General features: G+C 38.2%; 1 protein-coding gene across 1 annotated transcript in view; it reads left to right on the forward strand.

Moving 5' to 3' along the window:
• Positions 1-3,466: 3,466 nt before the first annotated feature.
• The window catches only part of shank2b (SH3 and multiple ankyrin repeat domains 2b), a 237,924-nt gene continuing 213,594 nt past the window's right edge, over positions 3,467-27,796 (forward strand). The window contains exon 1 of the mRNA XM_087311012.1: positions 3,467-3,717. The gene's annotated coding sequence lies outside the window, so the exon portion shown is untranslated. The remainder of the gene's footprint in view (positions 3,718-27,796) is intronic.

Genomic DNA, 27,796 nt, shown 5'->3' on the forward strand with positions numbered 1-27,796 from the left:
TCAATCACACACATAGACTATACAGACAACTTAGATTATTCAATTTAACCGGAACACCTGGAGGAAACCTACACAAACACAGAGAGAACATGCAAACTCCACACAAAAATGTCAACTGAGCCAGTTGGGACTCGAACTAGCGACCTTCTTGCTTTGAGGCGACAAGGCTAGCCACTGAGCCACTCAGTCTCATGTTAAAATTCAACATTATTTTTCATCCAAATAATACCTTCCTCTCACTCTTTTAGCTTCTCTGATGATATTGGTGCCGTGATGTCGCAAACTGGCACTTGCATGGGATTGACCAATAGCAAACCACCACCATTTAAGCATCCAATCAATTACTAATTGACAAAAGTCCCGCCCAAATTAAAAAAAAAATTAAATCCATACAAGCTTTTGCAACAGCGCTTCAAGTTAACTTTATGATACATTTTCATTCATAACAGTAAATGGGGTCCAAAATGATGATGTGTGTACTGGTGTGAGGGCGGGGCAACCTATTATTCACATGAGATAGTAGTAAACCTCAACCATCCTATTAATTCCCAGAGAACAAAATCCAGTAACCCCAGTAACAAAAATATAAAATATTGTTTATATATAAACAATATTTTTTTATTAATATTTTGCACATCTTTATTTTAAAAATAAAATAATAATGTGGCCTCATAATGGGCGGTGCGGTGGCGCAGTGGGTAGCGATGTTGCATTACAGCAAGAAGGTCAATGGTTCAAGCCTCAGCTGGGTCAGTTGGCGTTTCTGTGTGGAGTTTGCATGTTCTCCCCGTGTTTGTGTGGGTTTCCTCCAGGTGCTCCAGTTCAAAGACATGTGGTATAGATGAATATTGGTAGGCTAAATTGTCTGTAGTGTATGTGTGTAAATGGGAGTGTATGAGTGTTTCCCAGTGATAGGTTGCAGCTGAAATGGCATCCGCTGCGTAAATTCTCCATTTATGGGAGTGTATGGGTGTTTCCCAGTTATGGGTTGCTGGATAAGTCGGCAGTAAGCCGAAAAAAATTAATGAATGGCCTTATAATATTGAATCAAAAATGGTCCACTGACGTACATGGCGAGCTGACTGGACAAACTGGTAACACCAGGAATGCCGTCCACACGGAGGTAAACGATTAACTGTAAGCGAGAAAAGGAATGGCGTCATACCGCCCTGTAGTGTTCATTTTAAAAACTACATGCAGTCATATGTACTTCTGGCTACATAATTTGCGATCTCCTGAAACGTATATAGGGCTACATTTTGAGAATGAGCTCACATGTATATTGCAATAATTTGAACGATCTCATTTGTATATTTTAGTATGATTTGCTCACCTGCCAATGAGGGCTAGGGTTAGGGGTGGAGTTTAGTGGCACACCTCCTATTAAAATTCGTATGTTTTCATATGAATAAAATTGTATTAATTTCTATGAATAAGCCACTTTTCTGACAAGGGTTATTCGCTGGTTACTGTTTAAAATGTTAAAATGTGAATGCAAGTTAAATTCCAAGTATACATTGTCAACCAATTCCTGTGGAATCTACTGTAAATTACTAGCAGCTATTCACCAGTAACTTACTGTAAATCAATAACAGCAAAAATACTGTATTTACATTTACATCCCCCTTTATCTTGCGGTACAATATTGTATAGCTTTACTGTACACAATGTAAATTTAAAATACAGTAGCATACTGCATAACTGTCCTACAGTAAAATACAGTTTATATTACAGTTAAATACTGTGTAATTTACAAAAGTTGTTAACAGTGTAGTTATTTTTTGTGTGTACACATGCAGTCGACACAGCTGTTCTAAGTATCCTACTGTACATTTGTATGTGTGCACAAACTTAAACATTCATAACAAGCAAGATAAAACAGTCAACTCTTAGCACTGTCTGTGAGTTTCAACCCAAGCTCATTCTGAAAACAATATATCCATTTCTGGAGAGCGCCAAATACGTCCCAGGAGCTACTTTTTTTGCAGTTTTTGGTTTCGTGACAGGACCTGTGTAAGCTTTTTTTTTTTTTCAAATTTTTCACGCCACTGCTATTTGTGACTGCTGTTCTCACGTAAATCCACCAGAGGCCGCTGTTTATTGATTGTTTGACTGACTAATAGACTGACCCACCATCCTCCTTCCCTAAACCCAACCGATGATGTTTTCAAAAGCACCAATTGACCTGCCCACCCTCTTCCCTAACCCAACCGACAGTTTTAAAAAGTAATCCAGAAAAAGAAAAGCCCTCGCCTGATTTTAACCATGTTTTCAGATTTTACCACATTCTCACCCTGTGAGAAAAGGAACGGCATCATACCGCCACATAGCGTTGATTTTAAAGACGAAATGCAGCCATAGGTACTTCTGGCTACATAATTCGTGATCTCCTGAAATGTATAGTGCTATGTTTTCAGAATGAGCTATGTTGGTGATTTTTGATACTGCAGAATGCAACTTTTTGGTTGTGCCCACATTCTTCAAAATATTTCCGTATGTGTTGAGTATAAAGAGAAATTCAGGTTTGGAACAACATGAGGGTGTGTAAGTGACTCTCATCTAGAGTATGTTTCAAATGTCTTCTATCACCCTGAGTTTCCAATTATATCACCGAGACCCAGTTTTGTGGGTTCTGGACGATGTGGGTTGTAAAGGGTGTACAGTGGGCGAGGGTTAAGAAGCCAGACTTATTACTGCAGATGCTGCCCCACTTCTGACTGACGGAGAAATCAAAGACAAATGAAGGTGGAGACATCTGGGAGGTTACAGTGATTAATGCATCTAGACAACAAGAGAAAGGGAGAGGAATGGGAGAGAGGGAGGGGAAGAAAGAGAAACACGGAGCAGGCTTGGTTCCATTATGAAATCTATTCATGCTTATTAAAATCTTATTTCGCTGCTCCTTTATTTCGCACACAATGCAGCACATTCATTATCAGCGCAGAACATTGCAGTCTTCTAGTGCTTGGCTCAGATTGGGACGTGGTGCTCAATAGTCCACTGTACAAGAGTGCAGATACCAAACTTTCTGACTCAACGTATTGATTAACCACAGGAGATTTTACTAATTGATCCTTTCCAACACAGCAGTGCATCACTTATGCTGAGAGGAGACGGATATCAGTCATGTCATCTGTCTGTCTGTCTGTCTGCCTACCCACTTTTTTATTATAAATTATACTTTTCTATAGACTTACGGCTGTTAAAAGTAAGTTTAAAAACAAACGTTTTTGGGCACTTTTGCAGTCTCAGAATCAACGTAAAATTATCATCTATATATTTTTGGTATACAAATCCTATAAAATAATACATTTAATACAGACATTTTTAAATGGCAAATAATTTTTCAGCACTCATGAATCCTACAAAACCCCATTTCAGGCGGGTTTGTCCCAGATGCAGGTGCGCTGAGGGACTGTGGCCCCGCCTGCGTTAGTAAACCCCTCTAGTGCTGGATCCGCTGGTCAGAAGAGCCCCTGAATCCAGCGCAAATGTTTCCAGCCTCCCCTGCGTGTGCTGCGCGCTCGGGTCGATGTTGCGCATTTAACACTGTCCACACATGCGGAATACACAGTCCTCTTCCCCTGAAGAAGTGCTGAAGGGGTCACTCCCATCTCTGTTCGGACTACTCGACAAACCCGAGATTTTCTACGGAGATTTCCATTTCTCTGGACAAAGGATAAAGAGCCAAAGAAAGGGGAAAGTGCGCTGGATGCTGTAAGTACGCACCTCTGTTTTCACTCTGGCACGCGTCCGTTTTTATCACTGCACTTTCTTTATTACAAAATGCAGTTTTTGTTGTTGCTTTTATAAAGCGGTAAATTCAAGGAACTCTGAAGTTTGTAGCTCTATTGTTGGACTCACTTGACAGGCGGTGATGCCAGAGATGTGAGGTACGGACAAGCTTGGCAACTTGCTCCGTATTTTAGTAAGTATGTACAAGTCAAATAGCTTACGTTTTGTAATAGCCAACTTACTGCCCTGTTTCTGTAGGTAAAACTTGTGATGCATAGGCATAAATGGCACACAAGCTGGATTTCATTAATAGGCTATTCTATTTTCCCCTGTGAGATCGACTGTTCATTTGAAGGTTTGCTAGTTTGTTCGTTACTTCTGAAGATCCCAAACCAAAAACTTTAGACTTCCGAGAGGACATGGAATAATATTATCAATATAAGTCTTTAAAATAGCTTGATAATATGTGCGAAATTTTTTAAAAAAACTCATTTTGTTTCAACTAACCATTTCGCAACAAACTTTTTGGTTTTAATGCTAAGTAGTTCAGGCTAAGACGCAGATTAGCTAACGTTAGCTGATAACCTAACGTTATACTTTTTAAAAAAAAATGGCGGGTACAAAAAAATAGATAAAAAATAAAGAAAAGAAGATTGGCCAGAATATATGGGAGGACATAACCAGCTTGAAGAGATTTATTTTAGAATAGTGACCCCCTGACTGGACATATCTTATTCCATTAAGATGCTAACGTTACTTAACCCCGCTAGTTAAGCGACGCTTGTTTATAAAATATCGATTGGCTTTCTTTTACAAATAACTTATGGACAGAACACAAGTAGCTAGGAAAGTGGTCGGTTATATGGTGTTGCCATGGAAACAGTCATTATGCATAAATATATGATCACTGTATAACCAAGAATCAGTTATTACAGAGAGCCTATGTAATTATAGTACATGCACAAATGTACATAGAAAAATATTCTATCGACATAATTGCTGGTAGGTGAAGATATTGTGAAGATATTGGCTGACTTTTGTTTGTTTGTTTGGCCAACACATTTATTTAGCAAGGATGACTCAATATATTTGATGAAATATTTAGTGCTTTTTTGGGGTTATTTTTAACCTTTATTGGGTTATTTATTAATAACTCAAGCAGTTGGGTTAAAAATTTTGAATTTCAACAGTCACCTGATTTAACTGACACAGAACAGCTGTATTAAATGTGTAAATAACTTGTTTTTGCATTATAAAGTTTATTAAAGGTTTAACTAGGGGAGGATTTTACCTATAAGCCAAGTAAGTGGCTGCTTAGGGCACCCAGAAATCCCCAATAAATATCTAGAAGTATAAATTATATCTATAAACTATATACCAAAAAAATGGTTTTCTACCATTTTTTGTATGGTGAGAGGTAAATACAATTTAAACATAATTAATATGATTTAATATACAATCAAATATAATATTATAATAATGGAATGTTATGTAACAATACTATTACAAAATAAAATATCCAGCAGTCAAGTCTTTGAACTATATATGTATTCTTTTTAGTTGTAAATTCATTTTAGGAAAACTAATCATTTAAAATTTAGAGCTTGCATTAATTTAAAATGTCAAAAAGTAGATTAAAGATGATACAAACGCGCGCTTCAGATATATATGGACAAAAACGCTTTCTCTACATCCATGTTCATTTAAAAAAATTACATTCTCTTGTCATTTTCACCTTTACCCAGCTGAGACATCAACACAATAATATTAATAATAATAATAATAATAATAATTTATTATATAGTGGTTAAGCCACTTTTTGGCAAAATATGCCAACAAATGAGTTATTTTTGTAATCCACATTGTTGGGTTAATCTTAACATCTCAATGGATTGAGTTAAAATAAACCAACAACAGTTTGGTGCCAAAACGACCCATCACTGGGTTGCCTGTTGGGTTATTATTAACCCAAATATTTTAAATGAGTACCTTCAAACTGACCAGTGTTTTGCTACACTAACCATAGCTAAAATTGTGGTTATACAACATGGTATAAATAGTTTGAAAAAACATTACTACATATATGTTTGTATATGTTTATGTTTAGCATGTTTCTGTATAAATAAGGGTCTTGTAAGGGTTGAGCATCAAAATTGCATCCAATAATTGTACATTTTTGTTGGGTTATCCAGTTTATTGAATATTATATCTGATTTATGGTAAGCTGATCTATTTGTCTCCTCACACAAAGCAAATTTTGACAAAGTAACACTTAATATAGTAAAATATTAAGTAAAGTAAATCTTAATATGGTAAAAATGGCCAAACAGTTACTGATTTAAAGGTTTAGCCAATATGAAAGTCTTTCAAGATACTCGTTTTAAGGAAGTAGGCAAAAAAACATATAGTGGTCAGTTTATTGGTATATTATGCAGTGTGTCATCGGTAGGTGTTGACATGGTCAAAATGGCTAAACAGTGACTGATTTAACGGTTTAGCCAATATGAAAGTCTTTAAAGATACTCGTTGTAAGTAAGTAGGCAAGAAAACGGGCAAATAGTGGTGAGTTTATTGGCATGTATCATTGGTAGACGTTGATAGGGTTAAAATGGCTTAACAGTGACTGGTTTCTTTACTTTATAAATTAATGAAAGAATGACATATGCTATTCTGTGCAACCACCAGTGATATGTGAAGGCTAAAAAGTACAAATAAAAGTGCAGATTAATATGTTTTAATAAAAATGATGCGATAAATGAAAATTGCAATGTTTAATTATTACCCTTTTACCCGAAAACAACTCATTTATTAAAAAAATCAAAAGTCCCCTGAAAATGATGTTTGTAAAATTCAAAGTGTAACCGTCTCCAGAGTCCCTCAGGAACTTAAAATCCTCCAGGAGTTTTGACAATAATTTATGTGCCTCTTAAAAGAGTTTTTAGGTCAGCATTATTCCGAAGCGCCATATTATGCGCAGATTCAGGTTTTCTCCCATCCACTGCTTGAGTACTGCCGGTCTCATGGGCTTTCCAACCTGCGACTCCATAGCAACTGAAAAGACCGATTCCACTAGTGACACTTCTCAGGGCCGCCGGAGCCACAATCCATTGTATCTTCCTTGATAAGTATCAGGAGACTTTGAAAAGGCATCTTTAAAAGGCAGCCAGACCACTCAGCGTCCAGTGGTTTTATCAGCACGTTCCCATTTCAGAATATTTTCAGCTTTGAGTCCCGATGATGTTTTGATATGAAACGGCTTCTTATCATGAGGATTTCTTTTCAGCTGCCTTCTGAAGGCTAGGATTAGGACTAGAGGAGATGTCAAAAGACAGGAAATCCACCTCAGCTTTCAACTTGACGTGCACTGACAGCTCCGTTCAGCAAATTCTGCCATCTCTGCAGACTACTGTACTTCAGCAGCATATCAGGATGTGCTTTTTTCCCTCCTCTCAAGAGTCCTAATAAACAGCTCTCTTTTTGTTTTCTGTAGCATCCATGAGGGCTTTCGACCATTGTGCTACATTCGGAACACAATGCGTTTGATTGCTGTTGTGATTGCGCTTTAAAGATCTTAGTCAAATTGCTTCCTGAAAACGGTAATTGGGAGACAAACAACATTATCAGTATTGTGAGGCATCTTCGGCGGTCAAGGATTCTGCTTGGATAGCAAATAGGGGCCGCAGCTGTGCGGCTGTGGTGATCTATCCATTACGGGGATGGGGTTGGAAGCTCTCTGTTATCCCGTGTCCCACAGAGATAAGAAGCGGAGAGGAGGATTTCACCACTGGATTTGCAGCCACACACTGGCCACTTCAGTCTTCTAAGCGATTTATGTACACAAACAGGCCCAGTGATGATTCCAGGACTCCCTCTGGCTGTTTTATAGCAGTTGCAGAGTTGGAGAATACTAGCTAAAAGTGGTGTAGGACTGTTTTCAAGTTACTTTTTTTCACCTCAACGATTTTATCTTATTTGCTTTCTTTCTCACACTCTATGCAGCATTTGAAGCCAAAATTATTCTAGTTGCTAGGTGTTTGAAATATATTCTTGTGAGATGATTCTGTAGTTGTGTGATTATTAGCATAGTTCCTTTCAATTAAGTCTGTTCACATTTTTGCAAGGCATCTGGGTTGTTCATCCAAGACCAAAGATCAACCTAAATGAATAAAGGAATATCGAAATCTAAAAAACGGTTGCTGTACCTACAATTAAATTACATATTTCCAATCAGCAACAAATTCTGAAGTGCCATTAATGTTGCTGCTTAAGCCCTAATTTTGTTTAAAACATGTTATTCACTGTTAGCCGGCAGCTAGCTCTCTGCAACTCTCACATGTTCACCCACTGAAGCTAAGCAGGGCAGCGCCTAGTCAGTACCTAGATGGGAGACCACATAGGAAAGATAGGTTGCTGTCGGAAGTGGTGTTAGTAAGGCCAGCAGGGGGGCGCCCAACCTGTGGTCTGTGTGGGTCCTAATGCCCCAGTATAGTGACGAGGACTCTATTCTGCTCAGTGAGTGCTGTCTTTTGGATGAGATGTTAAACCGAGGTCCTGACTCTCTGTATTTGTTAAAAAATCCCAGGATGTCCTTCAAAAAAAGAGTAGGGGTTTCACCCCGGCATCCTGGCCAAATTTGCCCACTGGCCTCTGTCCATCATGACCTCCTAAGCGTCTTCTCTCCACCAATCAGCTGGTGTGTGGTGTGCGGTCTGGTGCAAAATGGTCATCCAGGTGGATGCTGCACACTGGGGGTGGATGAGGATATTCCCCCCATTGTGTAAAGCTCTTTGAGTGCCCATAAAAGCGCTGTTTAAATGTAAGGAATTATTATTATTATTGCTCTAGCTGCGCATGCACAACGATTGGCTTGACACTTAAGGGGCTTGCGTTTTAACTGCCTGCTGCGCCTCGCGCTCTTGCCATTGAATGCTTTGTGCTTCCAGATGAAAAAAGTCAACTCTAAGCGGAAAAGCGCATGACGTTAGTTGCGCCTTTTTCATTCTCCAATCAAGTGAAAGCAGAGGCAGGGTTCCTGTTGAGGTAACTGCAGTGTTTGTCAAACACTCATGCATAATACGCTGCTGATTCAGTCATTGCCTATTGACATAAAAAGTGCACTACGCTTCTGTTTTTCTTGTCAACAAAAAAGACAGTGTGGTGCACCTCTCGTTTTTGTAATGTAAAAAGCACGTTCAGTGTGATTGGCCCCTAAGACTGGTTTTTACCTCTGCATCAAGTGATCGCCGTGACCCACACGTAGTCGTGCATTTATACTTCTGTGTGCTGTTTGTGTTGCTCTGCAATAACACTTCCGAAACGCTAGCTGGCAGTAGGTTTTTATGTTCCTCTGTGTGGAAATTTTTCGTCTGTGTTTTGTTTTTTCTGAATGCTACCTTAAAGTACACGTATCTAAAACTTGTTCATTCTGAGGCAGGAACAGGCGGATGTGCAACAACTTTGATCATAAACTAAAAACAAAACAAAAGTTTCCATCTGCAGCTCCGTCATGGGAATCTACACTTGTTAACACAGCCGGGCTTGCGGCTCTCAGCATGGCCCACACTCATCATCGCTATACCAAGCTGACCAATCACAGAGCTTGTGCTACGTGTTGTTACAATGTGCAATTACAATTATTAGAGAGCTATGCATCAGCATTGGCGTCAGCTCCGGCGAGTTCTATGTGACCAAGCGAAGGCTGCACCGCACCATACACGTGTGCTTAATGCAGAAGTATAAATTACCCCTTACAGCTGTTTCACTGGTAACCAGAGGATGCATTTATAAACACTGAAAGGACAGTGGAATATCCATAGCAAAGACTACAAGACGGACACTACTTGGCGGACGACATTAAAAGGACACTATATGCCATTGAATGTGATGTCAGTTCTCCTGTCAATATCAACACAGGGACATAGTATTCGTCAAATGGCAAGACTTGCCATAACAAACAAGCGAATCTGTACAGACCCCTTCCCACAAAACTGTGTGTCTATAAAGACTGACAATTGGCTATTTCAAGTGTGGATTTCCTCAGTTTCGTCTTCGTGGGTTTTTGGAGTGACCACATGAGAGTGTCATCTGCCCTTTGGAGGACATTTACTACTAGTGAGGCACCGATTATGATGTTCCATGGCTGCTTCCGATTTTTTTTTTACTAGCCACATGCCGATTCCGATACCAATCTCTTCAGAATTTATTGAACAGAAAAATTAGAATGTGAGTAAAATTTTAATTTGCTTTATCACAGGCTGAATTTACACTAATTTCAAGACAACAACTTCCATTTAATCATGATCCACGCAAAGGAGCAACATACATTTTCTTGGGTATTTGGTGATTTAAAATAGATTGTAAAGTGACATAAAAACATAATCTGACTTTGAGAAATGAAACTACATAAAACATACGAGTACAAAACTAAAACAGAGTCAGGCTGGTTAAAAATGCAAATTCACTCTCTTCCAGCATGTTATGCAGAGTGCAGGTGTAGCAATGTTGGCTTGGTTACAGTTTAATAATTTAAAATGCTGAGATTATACAGAGATAATATAAGAAGAAAGGGATATTTTAAAAGGATGTTTTACTCATGAATGCCTTAATAAAATATTTTGGATTTTCATCTTATATTTATTTTAAAGACTTTGAAATATAAACCCCAAGTGGTTAGCTAAAATTTTTGTAATGTAACTTTTAAAGGACATAAATATGATTCATACAGCATTAGGCATGGGCCAGTATAAGATTCTGACGGTAGGATAAGTTTGGAAATAAATATCAGGGTTTCATGGTATTGGGATTACTTTTCTAAGATATATTTTTAAATATTTGGGTAAAAAAAAAAACCTTTTTTTCCCTTTGTACACAATATATTTTATTTTAAGAAACATTTAAAATATTTTGGAGCAGTAAACACTTTAGACTAAATAATTCAAATGAATCATTGACTTCTGCTGTCTTCATTTGTTTCAAAAACACTGTTTACAAAAACATTTTTTTACAATTTAAATCGCCATCTTTGGAGATCTTTTCTGTTGGACATACTGACGTCCTAATTAAACAAACAAACAAAAGAAATGTAAATAAAAAAATCTTACACACCTTAGGAATGGTATAGCAGAAAATGTTGACGGTTTTAGAACCTTGACTTTTTTAAACCTTGGTTTTATAACCTTGAACACGGTTATCGTCCCATGCCTATACAGCATTCAATGTTGAGAATATTAGGGTATCACAGAAGTATAAAACGAACGAAGCTTAAAGTTAAATTTTGTTCAAATGAATAAAATTTTTTTGTGTTTTTTCATGAACCTTGGTCATTCCCGTGTGGCACTGCTGTTTAATAGACTGTAAAAGCGTGTCAGGATCAGGATTTTTCTCTCCTGGTGCATCTGTTATCCATCTTTAGCTTCTCTGATCTCTGTAAAAAGATCTTTAATAGACTTTGTAGTATACTCTAAAGTTGTAGCAATGCAATTTGTATGCATTGTGACTGGGCTGGCCAATCCTGAAGCATCTTGACCTTCTTTGCTTTTAGAAACTTTCATGTAGAGGCTGAAGTATGAGAAGAAGCGCTATCTGGTTTATAATCAGGGTTTAACATTAACACCCGTCAACCTGCCAAATGCGGGTAGATTTTAGCGGTGGCAGGTAAGTCAGACACTCCCACTCTTTGGCTGGTTAAAAATTATTTCCCCAGATAATAATTCTTAAAAGCATGGGTTCGACAATAAGGATGGCCCAATATGCATACAAAGGCGATCTTAGAATTGAGAAGCAACACAAATGACAAAAGTAATTGCAATTGTGCAAGCAATAGAAAGCAGGAAAAAAACGAACGAGAGGATAATCACTTACGCTAACAACGGAGATGATGCGCGTGACTGTTTAAAATGCGTGCGCTCTCCCGTTTCCTTGCATGAAGAAACTGTGTTTAGAAACACAACTGATGTGATCGGTTCTCTTTCAAATAGACTAGACAAAAAGTTATGAACATGCACCCACAGTCTTGCTGCTTTCAAGAGTTCCAGATTTGTCTTTTTGTAAGCAGCACTGGTTGCTTTCGCTTTAGCCGTTTTTTGAATAGATTATAAATGGGTCTTACATTAACCGTGTGTGTGTGTGTGTGATCATTCTTTCATTATCACACACGGTAGGGCTGTGCAATTAATCGAAAATCTGATTTCGATTTTGGCTTTAAACGATTATGAAAAAGCATTAATCGAGATAAACGATTATTGCATCATATACCGCCCCCTTTCCAGCTGTACACGTGTTGCTCTTAAAAGTGCGAAAGACCGTGTGCTTATGTGTGTGTGCGGCATGCATACAGTCAGAAGCATGCGGCCGGTCAACATTCGCACACTGAGACGAGTAGAGGAGTGCAGACATCTAAAGTCATCTTAACAGGAGCGCTTTGATGGTCAAATAGGTGTCAAAACGCGGTGTTTAGTGATTATTAGTATCAGCCCTCATTTGTGTAATAAACAAGTTGAGAATCAAAAGACATGTGAAAGAGAAACCATTAAAGTGACAGCGCGCAATTCCTGATGCCGCCTGTTTTTATCATTAATCAAACAAAACGAGAAAATCCCTCTCTGCTCTTGACGGAAGGATTTTCGTAGCTAAAGTGTTTTTCTTACAGTAAAGATGCTTAAAGCACAGTTTGTTTCATATTTTTATTCTATTGTATTTATTTATCTTTCCTTTGCAGGGTGGAAAATAACTGTATGTATACAGTTGAAGTCAGAATTATTAGCCCTCTTGAATATTAGCAGTCCTTTTCCTTCCCAATTTCAGTTTAATAGAATTTTTTTAAAACTTATTTCTGAACATAATAGTTTTGAAATCTCATTTCTAATTACTGATTTCTTTTATCTTTGCTTTGATGACAGTCCATAATATTTTTCTAGATATTTTTCAAAATACAAGCATTTAGATGGCGAGGCAGTGGCGCAGTAGGTAGTGCTGTCGCCTCACAGCAAGAAGGTCTGGATTATGACAGTCCATAATATTTTTGCTGTGATGACAGTCCACTGGGTCATGGATGAGCTGGGTCGCTGGTTCGAACCTCGGCTCAGTTGGCATTTCTGTGTGGAGTTTGCATGTTCTCCCTGCCTTCGCGTGGGTTTCCTCCGGGTGCTCCGGGTTCCCCCACAGTCCAAAGACAAACGGTACAGGTGAATTGGGTAGGCTAAATTGTCCATAGTGTATGAGTGTGTGTGTGAATGTGTGTGTGGATGTTTCCCAGAGATGGGTTGCGGCTGGAAGTACATCCACTGCGTAAAAACTTGCTGGATAAGTTGGCGGTTCATTCCGCTGTGGCAACCCCAGATTAATAAAGGGACTAAGCCGACAAGAAAATGAATGAATAAATAAATAAAAAGTATATGCAGCTATTTCTTTAATTTATTTTGCTTGTTTAAATGTTGTGGCTAAGAAATAATTGTTTGTGTTTGGTGTGGTCAGAGATAAACTTGGTAGATCCTTCATTTTGAGCTCTGAAAATTCATGTGAAATAAAAACTAATTGTAATACTATGAAAGCATGACCCATTTGCTCATGATAATTGAGCAAGCTTATATACGACACACAAAAAGTGAAATGAAAGAGGAGACATCTGGAGAACACAAAATCTAAATCAAGTAATTTTAGCATGTCAAAGTCATATTTATGTGTAAATATATTTTTCCAACAATAATATTATGGCTAGTGAAATTGGTGAGTGGCTACTGTTGGAAAACTACTAGCCACAGTGGCTGGTGATCAAAAAAGTTAATGTCAAGCCCAGTTTGTAATGTAATAAGCAGCCCAAACGTCTTGATACCTCCGGCTGTTGATGTTGCCGTCAACTCTGCAGACCTTTCGCATACCTCCATACTGAATATAACCCCAAACCTTGACTTTTCCTTCACCAAGCTTAACTGGTTTCTGTGAGCATCTTGGGTCTATGCGGGTTGCAATAGGTCTTCTGCAGTATTTGAGATGATTGGGATAGAGTTCAACAGATGATTCAAAATCTACATTTTGCCACTTTTCCAAATGATCAACTAGAAGTCAAGTATTATTTATTGCTCTTACAACAGGGATTGACGACAAGACTATTGTCAAGTAGTGTACTGTAAATAGTTTAGTATATAGTATGTATAAAATAGATAGTTTTGACTCATGTATTTATTTCAGTAACAATAAAATACAGAGCAAATATTAAAAAAAACAAATAGTTTGGAAAATGTGAGTCCTATTTATGCTTTGTTTTTGTTTTTCCTCTTTTTCATTCAGACTACAATTAGTTTTTACCATTGTGAGTAGTTTCCCGACACTGAGCAGCCATTTATCAAATTAATAGACATAAGTGCATTTCATTAAGATCTGATGACTTCATTATTATATTATATGCTCTTCAGTTAAGGGCCGCTGTGTACTTGACAATACATGGAGTGAAAGAATCATTAAATGGAGCCTCTAAATTGATTTGATTTTCCCCAGAGAGCGAGCAGCTGAATGGATGAATGAATAAAAAGATAAAAACCTATCTGAGTAACAATACACTGGCATTGTTGCTCCTCCTCTGATTTGGTGTAAAGCAGCAAGGAGTCCTCCGGGGGCCAATAATTGTTCTCAGTATTGACTTGCGGATTCCTCTATTGAACGCAGCCCACATGGGAAAGGGTCTGATGACATGTTGTGATAGAACTGGGCCTTGGTTCTCATTTATTTTTCATCAACTTCACCTCTCTTGTTTATAACGCGGATGTTCAGACATCTCCAGAACTGCTTTGCTGTGATTCTGCTAGTCTCGCACCACGGTAGCCTCAGTCTTGTCCTATTTTACAGCAGTGTGGTGTTGTTGTTAAGTCACAAGAGGTAAGTCAAGATTTGACCTTATAAGGACAAATTTCCTCAAACAAAGCTGATTTTTCTTGTCATAGTTGCGATGTTGCCCTTTGCAGTTCAGTGTAGCAGTCAGACATGCCGCGGACAGTTGTTGGTGTGTGTGAAAATGGAATACCTGGTGCTGTTTTGACTTCTTAACACAGCTCTACAAGAGTTCTCAGATGATACAATTTCTGCTACATATCCACGAACCAGGACTTACTTTGTTGGAGCAATGACCATAGCTGCTAATGTGCAGATTGGTTTTAAGAATTGTCAGGTATGGTTCCTGTTGAGCCTGTAAAAACATTTGAATACAAATTATTATTGCACCAAGATTTAGGCATGGTTATACAACCATGCTGAGACGTGCTGGTAGAGTGTGTGAATATGTGACATCATCACTCTGTTTGCCTTGCTACAAGATTCTCCATATATGGCTAAGTGGAAACACGCCTTTTTGCTCTTTCTGTTATTTAGTGTAGTAAATTTCAGATAAAAGAAGGGGATCCCAAACAGAAATATCTGATCATCGTTCATTTCGTTCTTTGCATTAGACTTGCAATGGGGAAGGTCAGCATAATAGGGGTAATACCCACGTGTACACACTGAATTAACTAGGGTTGAGGCTATTAACTAAGGGCTGTTCACATATTGCGTCTTTTGCGTGTGCAAGATCGTTATATCCAATGGAGGCATGTGCAGGGGTGGATTTAACCAATAGGCGAGGTAAGCAGCTGCTTAGAGCCCTAGGAAATCTGGGGGCCCCCAATAGATACCTAGAAGTATAAATTATACTTATAAACCATATATAACGTTGTTTTATACCACATTTTTTTATGGTGAGAGTTAAACAAATACAGTTTTAACATAATTAAATATTATTTAATGTACAATCACATATAATGTTATTATAATAATGTAATGTTCTGCAATAATAATTGTAGTACCAAATAAAATATCCATCATGGAGCAGTCCAGCAGTCAAAATTATATATATATATATATATATATATATATATATATATATATATATATATATATATATATATATATATATATATATATATATATATATATAAAGTAATATTTTTATTTGTATTTTTTTTAAAGAAAACTAATTTAAAATGTAGACCTTGCATTAATTTAAAATGTCTTAAAAAAGACTGAGTGATATTAAAAAACAGCAATTGAAAAATAAAAATTCAATAAAAGTAGAAAGGATGCTTTTCAGGTCTTTGGCCCCATGGCTGGAATTGCTTAGGGCCCCAAAAATTCCTAAATCCACCCATGGGCATGCGGCTTGTGCGAACATATTGAGAGTTATGCGCACAAGGCGCGCGAGCTACAAACTTACGAAAAGAATGAGCAGACCACGAGTCACGTGACAAGAACTGACCAATCAGTTTCACATTTTGTATTGAATATACACATTTCTACTCTAAAGACCAAACAATTTTGTAATATAGTTGATCAAAAGTGCCTTTGAGACTGAGGTTCAGCAGCCTTTGACTACATTTCTTCTCTTTAAAAGGGAAATACTTAGCTAATATGTAGATTTAGATTAGACAAATACAATTTTTATTTATTCTAATTTCTATTTTTTTTTATTCATAATTTTGTTTATTTGTGTCTTTATTTTCAGTGTAAAATAGTTACTTATGTTTAAATGCCAAAAAACGGTTGGTTTTAATATTATTTTGTGCTGTAATAATTGGTTACTGAGCAGCAGTAAATAACACTTTAAATGATAAGTTTTCATGTGATTTTTTTAACCTAGTAGTGTTTTGAAATTAATGAATGCATAATTATCATAATAACGTGAAACTGTGATTAATCCTTAGACCATAAACGTACAACCAAAACCTATAACCGTTGCATACCTAGTTCCAAACAACTCATTTATGTTGTTCAAACATAACCAACATGTCAATTCAACATGTCCCCCAAAAAACTTTAGAATTGTGTTATTTCAGTAGTTTGAACAAGCAGCAAAAGACATTTATTGAACATAGAGGTCTTTTATTTTGAAAAAAAACAACAACAAAAAGGTGGCTTGTTAGTTGTTATACTAATTTTAGTAAATAAGACACCATTATTAACTTTAGAAGAGCTAAGAAATCAATATTTGGTATACTCGCGTAATCCTCAAGCCCACTTGGGAAGGGTCAGATGACATGTTGTAATAGAACTGGGCTTTGGTTCTCATTTATTTTTCATCAACTTCACCTCTCTTGTTTATAACGCTGATGTTCAGACATCTCCAGAACTGCTTTGCTGTGATTCTGCTAGTCTCGCACCACCGTAGCCTCAGTCTTGCCCTATTTTACAGTTGTGTGGTGTTGCCGTTAAGTCACTAGAGGTAAGGCAAGCGGACACAGATCCAGGCCAGCCCGTTCCTCTTTCACTCTCCCTCTTTTTTCGCCTCTCTTTGCCACTTTCCCTCTTTCTCTCTATCCCTCCGTCTCACTCGCTTGCTCCTTTGAGTCCCACAGTTCTGTTTCTTTCCACTCTACTTGCTGGTTTGCTCCTCATTGGCCCAGATGAAACCCACACTTACTTCACAAGTAAGCGTCACACCAAAAGTGGTGTCTACAGGCTATGAACGTGAATGATAGCTCACCGTGTGTTTGTTGAGGAGAGCTGTCCTATTTTTTTCAAAGCAATTGGACTTAACACTGTCACTTGGCGGATGATAAAATGGCTGAGAAATCCCTTTGAAGGAGGGAATCGGCCATATTTAGAGAGTGGCATCAAACACTGTATATAGTGGTGGTAACCTGGTGTGGTTAAGGAGCTCATTAGTTTGGCTGTAACCTGATGTATTTAGCTTGATTCTCTAATGTTACATTATACTTTTATCTTTCTTAATTCTATCATACCTTTATCTCATTTACCAATGTTTGTGGGTGGTAAATTTATTTGACAATTTTTAAAAATGTCTTGTATGAACACCAAGGCCACAATTATTTCCCAGAAATGGGTTGGCGTAAAAACTTGCTGGATAAGTTAGTGGTTCATTCCGCTGTGGCGACCTTGGATTAATAAAGGTACTAAGCCGACAAGAAAATGAGTGAATGAATGTTTACTCTCAGCAAAAACAGTTATAAACAGTTTCTAATTGTAAGAATAAGCCAGTTAGTAAGTTCTGTAATACACCCTTAATCCTCCAATGTAGAGTTATTTGAATGCATCCTAGCTAAGGGGAAAAAGCTAAGTAATCTTACTTACACCAAACTTTTAAATAATAGTAATTTGAAACATTTTTTATTTTTTCGGTATGCTTAAAACTGAACTGATTTTCTAAAATCTGATTTTCCAATCAAGATAATATAAACAATCATGAACATGCTAACAATGCCCAATGAGAATATCCCTGCTTCATCTGAGAAACCATTAAGAACAGTCTAGTAACACACTAGATACCATCTAGAACAATTTCTGCAGGGTTTGGCTCCAACTTGCCTCAACACATCTGCTTGGGTGTTTCAAGTATACCTGTTGGAAGACCTTGATTAGCTTGTTTAGATGTGTTTGATTAGGGTTGGAGCTAAAATCTGCAGGACACCGGAACAAGTCAGGAACAAGTTTGGTGATCCGTGATCTAAAACATTTTAGCAATTCCATGCCAGGGTTATAATCTAGAACACTCTAGCAATGCCCATTTAAAACACCATAACAAAGCCTTGGAAATCATCTGAAACATAGAAACACAATAGAAACAGTCCTGGACATAATAGCAATGCTATTACCATCTACAACACTATAGCAAAAACAACATAGCTAAAGCACTTGATACCATCTAGAAGATGGGTGCCCAAACTCGGTCCTGGAAAGTTTAGCTCCAACTTGCATCAGCACACCTTTAAAGGGTCACGAAACACCAAAACACATTTTTTGAGCTGTTGACAGTCGTATATGTGTCCCACACTGCTAAAAACACTATTAGGACACCTATATTTCACTAAAAAGTGTAAATTGGTTGTTTTTGCATTATTTCGAGCAAATTCGTACTTCCTGTTTGAAACGAATTTTTGAAGCTGCGTCACGGTCATGACATAATAGCCTGTATTCCAGCGTGCAGACTGGGCGTCTGTGCCAGAGTGAGTCTTATTACGTCTTACAGTGTGATGCATTAATGCATGAGTAAGGCTTGGTTCAAACCAATCAGCGCGCTCTATTGTGCAACTTCATTAATATTCATTAGCATCACCGTGTTTACGCCACAGAGACGCCACGTTGTGTTGGCAAAACAAGCGTGAAGTGTTGCTTTTATAGTTTGCTGCCATTAAGTTTCCTTTTCATTTTCTCTCTGTGAGAGCTCAGCTGGATCACGTGTGGATTAACAGTGTACGCGACGCTCGACAACAATAATTTACGTGTCTAAGGAGGATTATTGTTTACCTGAGAGCTGTTCTCATCTGCAAACGCTGAAATCCGGATTCGCTTGTAACGTTAGTCTCCTCTTCATAAAGACGCGGCTCTAGTTGCTGGTGATTGTCCTGTCTCTACAGATTTGGTAAGTGAGCGACCAGTGCCCTTTGTTTATTCAGTTTGTTCGTATCGAATTAAGTTAACTATTGCACTGAGTGCAAACATAGCACCGCATTTTGTGACCGGAATAACACACGCGGCTTTCTGACGCTACCTGCCGTGTGCATCTAAGTTTCCGGGAAATGCAGAGTTTTTTTTTTCTCATTCGCCGTGCGGTATCAAACATTGCATGAAAAATACACGCTTAGAGCAGATCCTCGAATCAAATATCGCGTTTGTCGCGAGGGGCATGAATGAATTCCCTGAATGAAAGAGCCAAACTGCTGTTAAAGTCCAACATTTGATAATTTGGCAAATAATTCGACTACAGATGTCCATGTAGGTTAAACACCATCACTTTCTCATGTGTGTGTATTTTGACTGAAACTCGCGCATGCCCAAATAGACACTCCCGCACCATCCCACTTTAGTTCCTCCGACACTCCCCCCTAAACAGAGCTGGACACGCCCACTTTTCTGACTTTTTCCAAAGTAGAGGTGTGAAAACACCCTGCTGAAACGAGGGGGTTTCATGGCCCTTTAAGGTTGTTTTTAGTGTGTCTGATTAGTGTTGGAAATAAAACTCTGCGGGAAACTGGCCTTTCAGGGCCGAGTTTGGGCACCCCTGATCTAGAACATCATAACAACTTCATGAAAGTCAACTAGAACACCCTAGCATTGGCCACCATGAACACTCTATAAATGTCTATTTAAACCACTTAAAAAAACATTAAAATCATTTAGAACAGGGACGTCCTGTTTCTGAGATCTATCTCCCTGAGTTCAGCTGCAACCTTGATCTATCGTGCATGTTTTTATTTACCTAGTGTTTTTTCAGATCCTACTAAAGCAGTGGTCACACTGGACTTTTCTCCCTATTGACTTCCATTCATATGCATGCAAATGCATTAGACCAGAAATGCAAGCTCGTGCGTCAAGTTTCACAAATCGCTGCATTGGAAAGTTCAAGCCTGGTTAACTCAGACCTGCGAAATCAGATAACTTGGCTGCGTGAGACCAATCGAGGATGACCTCTCCAGACAGAAATTTAAAACATGAGAAAATTGCTTGCTTTTTTATGTACAACAGAATTTCGCACACACAAACTCTAGTGTGACCGCAGCATTGAGCCGGGGTAACACTCGCGTTTGAGCATGTGAAATTCTGTCGTACAGTGCTGCGAAAAAAGGATGGAGTAAAACAAGATGATTAGACGTAGATAAAGCGAGCAATTGCTCCATATTTAAAATTCTCTATAGAGAGGTCACGTTTGGATTTTCTATTGGTCTCACAGGCTAGAGTTCTCCAAGCTTAAACTTTTGAATGCAGCGACATCCGAAAAGTGCAGTGTGGCCACGATTTTAGTTGTTTTAGTTTTTGATCGGGGTTGGAGTTAGCTCTGCAAGAAGGTAGATCTCCTGGAACAGGATTGGGCACCCCAATTTTAAACATTATAGCAACACCCTAGCAACAATCCTGAACACTCTAGCTGTGCCCACATACAACACTTTAGCTACAACTGCCAATGCCCTGGAAATTACTATACAGTATCACAGGACTCTATCAATGCCTAAGAAATTGTATTGGACACCCTTGCAACACCCATCTAGGACACCCAAGCTAAACATCCTAGTAGCAAAAGCACCATCTAAAACAGGGATGGACAATCTAGCAGGTGCGTTTGATTAGTGTTGAAGTAAAAGGCTGCAGGACACCGAACCTCTTGGACTTTGGGCGTACTCACACTATGTACAGTACAGTAGCCTTGAACCGGGCCGAAGCACATTTAACCCCCCTCCAATCTCCCCCGATGACCCACACTCACATCGCATTCGGGCCTGAGCATGCTGGGCATGGTTCAGATAGCATAGTGTGAGTATGCTCTTAGTTTTCCCATTCCTGATCTAGAACATCATATCAACTCCATATAGAACACCTAGCAATGCCCATTTATAACCCACTTGATGTAATCTAGAACATAATATCAAAACCCTAGGAATGATCCTGAACTTGCAGTGCCATCTACAACACTATCTAGAAAACTCTTATCCCTTAAAGTAAATCACATTGAAACTGTAGCAAAACTTTGGTAATCATCTAGAAAACTCTATCAATGCCCTAGAAATGACCTTTAACAGCCTAGCAATGTCCAGCTGTAACAGCATAGGAACACATTAGACACTAGCTTTGCCCTGAAAATAATCTAGAACACCCTAGAAATGATCTTGAACAACCTAGCAAAACCCAGCTTGGACTACAAGCTAGAATATCATAGCAACAAGCTATACCATCTAGAACAGGGGTGTCTGCATCTGCACAGTTTAGTTCCAACCGTAAACACACCTGATTGCAAATTAATTTGAGTGCTTCAGGCTTGTTCGAAACCTACAAGTAAGTGTGTTGAAGCAGGGTTGGAATTAAACTGTACAGGGCTGTGGCCCTCCAGGAACTGAGTTTGACTAAAGACTATAGAGTACACAAGACATGTAAATCATATTGTTTTGAATAGGGAAAAAGTGTAATGGTTAATATGGCGAATGAAGCCCTGCCTACTAGTAGACTGACGTTTCTGCAGGGGTGAAGCTCGGACCAGACGATTAATGTTTGATGACCAACAAACATACTGGAATCTTTACAGACAAAAGTAATCCATCCAAATAAAGCTTGACATCTGTGCTTTTAAATGAACCAAGTGCACTTGAAAACAAAAATGTTTTGGTTTTGTAATCTGTATGAAACGAATGCGAGGTAGTTCATCCTATCAAACGCACATCACATGACAGCAACAACACGAATGGCCACAAACTTATAAACAAAGAGTTGCTGTCATTTCTGGAGCAGATTCACCATCAAGACCAAGTTTTGAACTACTTCAGAAGACCAGCATTGTCCAGAGAATGATAATGTGTAGAATGGCCATAAATGAGGTTGGTGTCGTGATCGTGTTCTTTCGAGCGCACATGTACAATAGCTTGGGCAACCTGAAAAAATACAGATTTTGTTTGATTCGGATGTTTATAAAGGAAGCGAAACTTTTAAGCCAGTTGTTTAATTTTATTGCTGATTTCAAATATGCAATGTAATCATAAGCTTGGCAAACAGTTTTGAAGAATTCAATGTTTCCCCATCAGACAGAATGCCCAAGCTTACTGCCTGAGAGGCGTTGGCAATGACTTGCCTTAAAGGCACTTTGGTTTGACACCCCTGATCTCTAGAACATCCTAGCATGCCCTAATAATGATCTTGATCACCCTAGCAACACCTTGAAAACCTTCCAAGCATTATGGTAGTGAGTATTGCTTCAGCAAGCACTAAAATCTGTTCTTTCTTTGTTGTTGTTTTATGAGGAGGGAGTCTGGGCTTCAGAATTGCTAAATTGCAAGCAAAAAAAAACAGGGCTTTTGATCCACAGTATTTTTTTGATGAGGAATGAACCGGCTGTGAAACTAGTTTAATGAAGGCTACGGTATTAGATGCTGTCTCTGCTTGAGCTGTCAGCTCCTGCTACTGTCCACGTCTCTGAAACAGCAAGTTTGACTGCCCTCGGGCACAGCAACCTACTGCTCGCCACTACTGCTACTGGAGAAATGAACCAGTGACTGTACGTAAAAGCGAACTAGCCTTCATATGAGATATTCCACCACGGTTCTCAGCAGAAAAAGGTTTTTTTATGCTGTTTTCCAAGATATTAAGGATGGGCTTAACTCCCTCCTGAATCCTGCAAGATACTGGAGGCGAAAATGGTTAAAAACAAAACAGTTAGCACCAATCTTTCCTAGCTGACTGATTACATTACGAATTTCAAACATGTTTTGTATTACAAGTTTCCCCAAATGTTATGTTTTATTATGCAAATGAGACCTGATTCATTAATTATGCGCTCATTTGCATACATTTTTAGCTCAAAAATGCGAGTGAGATCAGGTTAAAATTATGATTCATTTTTGGACATATTAAGGTGAAAGTCTTTTACTGAGGAGATATTTAATAATCATTCCATGATTCAATGCTGCAATCAGCTAGAAAAAAAAACATTTTTTCAAAATAGATAATCAGACATATTAATATCAGACACGCCTGTATACCCCTTCTCGTTCTTATGATCTTAATTAAGTCACCGTGCCTAAAACACGCCTAAAAACGAGGTAATCGAGCATTTGCAGTTGCTGGTCCTAAACTCTGGAACACTCTACCAATTCACTTTAGACATTTGTTGGAGAAAGAAATATGTTTTTCATTATTTTTGTCTCTTTTTTTCATTTAACGATTGTATTTGTATTGTTTAATAGATTACAGATTACAAATTACCCTATTTAAATGTAATAAGCAGTGTACCTTTTCAATTACTTTATAAAAGTAAAGTAAGTGATTACATCTGATTGGCTTTTGATTACTGTCAGTCAGTCCGTCTGTCAGCACGTCACCTTAAAGTGTTAAACAAATAGCGCACAGCCCTACTACGGTAACAGAAAAGTTTGCTCTGGTATAATTCACTTACCTTTTAATGCGTTTTGATGCGATTATTATCCGCTATTAAAAACAACAACAACAATGAGGGAATGTTTTGAATTAATAAGAATTGTAATGTAGCTGTGGCGGGATGAATTTTGTGTGTGGTGCCCTGCCATGGATGAATGAATGTAGCGGAAACCATGAATTAGTTATTCCTGAACACTGGTAATATATTAACCAAAGTTCTTCTTGAGTATGATATGTCTTGCATACTAATGAATAATTTTTGCAGGAGTAGATGAGCTAATAGAAATGCAAAGGCCTGATTGTCTAAAATTAACTTGAGCTCTGCAGCGAAACTTCCTGTGAGCAGAGATGGGTTGAAAATGAACACAGAATATGTGCAGTTGAGAACTTTTGAGCTTTTGATGTTGTGCAGAGAATTAGTAGAAAAAGAGGATGTATGTATGGGTGCGGCCAATGGAGGACTGGAGAATGAATGACAAGTGACAAATTTTACTAAACTCCACCTCTTATAATCCGCAGCGTATAAAAGCTCAATTCAGGAAATGAAAGTTGTTGCTCACCTCCTGAATGTAACTTTTGCATTGCATTGAGGATACCAGAATTCTATGAATCGAATTATTCATTTGTATCCAATAAATTACTAATATTTTTGACATTGAAGAAAACTGTCTGCTGACTCTCTCTTATTGAACACGCATGGAATTGATTAGATATTCCAACACTTCCCCCCTCCATTTCTGTGTTTAAGTTCATTTTAAAGATCTATTTTCTCGCAATTCTAATACTCCTTGATCACAGTTTTATTGCTTATATTTGTTAAATGTTTTTTTTTTATATTCTGCTTTCTTCTCTGTCTTTAGTACTCCGCACTTAGCCAATTTTGGTTGTTTCTGAAATGTGCTTTATAACTAAATCTTGTAAATATTATATATGAACAAAATATATACATATGTGGATAAAACTGTGTAGTTTGTTGTATATTTTTTGGTTGCTAAAGTTTAATTTTTGTATTAGCTTCTTTATTAATCTGGGCTTGCCACAGGGGAACGAACCACCAACTTATCCAGGGTATGTGTTATGCAGTGCATACTCTTCTAGCTGCAACCCATTACTGGAAAGCAAAAGAAAATTGTTTAAAAAAAAATAAGTTTAAAAATATGTATTGCAATTGGAAGAAAAAAATAATAAATGCAACAAAAGAAACACTTCAAATTGTCTTTTGGATGTTTTCATTACATTTGACTGAAAAAACATTTTGTGAAAAGCCGAGAAATACAAAATCTCAAAATTGACAGGTGCATGACAAAAAATTCCTGCAGTGTCTCGCCTTAATATGGGCTTAATTCCCTCTGAATCCTTTCTTTGAGCTGTTTGGGATATGAAGTTACGAGGGCATGACGCGTGTTTTAAGCCTCAAACATTATGACAGTTTATAGAAAACCTGCCACTTTCTAAAAACTGCTTAATGCATCACTTCCATTAACCATAACAATGCAAATGTGTTTAGCAGTTGTCATGGCAACAGTGGCACACATTCAGAGTGAATATTTGGGCTTTAATTTTAATAGATAATTGCTGTAATGAAAACACATCTTGAGTGTGGATTTTGGAAAAAAATACTTTAACTTAATAAATACAGTAAATTATGCTTCTAGGTCATTATGTGCTGGTTTTTCTCCTGCTCGAGAATTGCTGCCATACACTAGGTCTTGCATAACTTAGTGGAATAAATGATTACAGAAACTAATGACAAGATAAGGGTCTCTGAACTAATAACGAGTGCTGAAAATGAAATGTAAGATCTTCTATATATACTTAATGTGCAGTATATTAAATCGAATGTATAATTTATGATTTATGATTGGAGTAGTCACATTCAGACCATCATAAATGCACCAAAATGAGATTCTATTCATATTAATACACCTGATTTTTTTTTTTTTAACTTTTAATTTACTATTAGTTAATCTTTGGTCATTTACTTGTACACTCACTGGCCACTTTAATAGGTACACCTTTCCAATTGCTTGTTAAAGCAAATTTCGAATCAGTCAATCACATGGCAGCAACTAGGCATGTAGACATGGTCAAGACGATCTGCTGTAGTTTAAACTGAGCATCAGAATGAGGAAGAAAGGTGATTTAAGTGGCTTTGAACCTGGCATGGTTGATGAAAGCACAACATGTCCAACCTTGAGGTGGATGGGCTACAGCAGCAGAAGACCACACCATGTTCAATTCAATTCAATTCAGCTTTATTTGTATAGCGCTTTTACAATGTAGATTGTGTCAAAGCAGCTTCACATAAATGGTCATAGTAACTGGAACAGTGTAGTTCAGTTTAGTTCAGTTTAGCTCAGTTCAGTGTGATTTAATCATTACTGAGAGTTCAAACACTGAAGAGCAAATTCATCGATGCGTAGCTCTACCAATCCTGAACCATGCGAGGCAGTGGCGACAACGGAGAGGGAAAAAAAACTTCACCTGATGGGAGTAAGGAAAAAAAACCTTGAGAGGACCAGACTCAGTTGGGCACGACCATTTTAATTTCTCCGCTGGCCAAAAGTCTTGTGCAGAGCTTCAGTCACCGAGGTGGGCTGGAAGATGTCCTCAGCGAAGACTCGTATGTCCCTGGAGCGTCGCTGGAATCAGTCTCATGTTCTCCACTCCCCATGACCATCAGCGCAGCAGCAGCTCAGGATATGGCCTGGTCCCGGATATGGAAACCTTGGGATCATCTCGTCGCTGGTCTTGGATCCAATCAGTGACTCTGCATAATCTGAGGACCTCGGGATGAGTATCCCCAGGTGAAAATAGAGAATAAAGAAAATAATTAGCGTAGCTGCTGTTCAAAGTGTATATAAGCAAGATGCAGAAGCCAGTGTGGAACCCGCTAGGTGATGCATTGAGTGTATGCTTTACTAAACAGATAGGTCTTTAATCTAGTTTTGAACTGGGAGAGTGTGTCTGAGCCTCGGACGTTATCAGGAAGGCTATTCCAGAGTGTAGGAGCCATGAAAGAGAAGGCTCGACCTCCTTTACTCGATTTTGCTATTCTAGGTACTACCAGAAGCCCTGAATTTTGAGATCTCAAAGAACGAGTTGGATTGTAGCGAGACAGATGGTTGGTTAGATAAACAGGAGCTAGATTATTTAGAGCTTTATAGGTGAGAAGTAATATTTTAAATTCAATACGAAATTTAACAGGCAGCCAGTGTAAGGAGGATAAAATTGGGGTGATATGATCGTATTTTCTAGACCTGGTAAGAACTCTGGCTGCTGCATTTTGTACTAATTGAAGTTTGTTAATAGAGGATGCTGGGCAGCCAGCAAATAGAGCATTACAGTAATCCAGTCTCGAAGTGACCCACTGCTGTCAGCACAGGAAACTGAGGCTACAATTTATGGTGATGGTGATATTGCGTTACGTATCAAGAATGAGGCCATGTGCGTGCGACATACCTGAGAGCGGTGGGGGTGAGTTGCGCGCGATATAACTAAAGAGCGGTGGCGTAGAGTTGTGTGCAACGTACCTGAAGAGCTGGGAGGAATGCGGCGGCGAGGGGTGTACAACGTATTTGGACCGGGTGGGAGACGCGCGATTTCCAAGATATTATCATTCATTTGCGGGCATCTGGAAGTTCCTATGCATTTGCAGGAGACTCCCAGAACTTCTGGGTGACTTGGGATGTCTGCAATGAGTTCAGCGTACTCAAATGGCTTCCACAGTCACCAGAACTCAATCCAAAAGAGCAGCTTTGGGATGTGGTGGAACGGGAGATTCGCATCATGGATGTGCAGCCGACAAATCTGCGTGATGCTGTCTTGTCGATATGGACCAAAATCTCTTAGGAATATTTCCAGTACTTTGTTGAATATGCCACAAAGGATTAAGGAATTTCTGAAGATGAAAAGTGGGTTCAAATCAATACTAGTAAGTTGTACCTAATAAAGTGGCCAGTAAGTGTATGTAATAATTACCTTATTTGATATATATATTGTCATAATATATAACATGACATTTTATGACCTGTTTTCTATGATTTGACATTGCATATGATTTGTATGAAAGCTTAGTAATTATATAAATTCATATGGTTCATCTCAAAATACATGTTAATCCTTACATAATTACATATTTTTATACTTTGATTTGTTTTCCAGTTGTTTA

The sequence above is a fragment of the Danio rerio genome, chromosome 25 (assembly GCF_052040795.2).
Source record: "Danio rerio strain M-AB ecotype USA chromosome 25, GRCz13ab, whole genome shotgun sequence".
Lineage (NCBI taxonomy): Eukaryota > Metazoa > Chordata > Actinopteri > Cypriniformes > Danionidae > Danio > Danio rerio.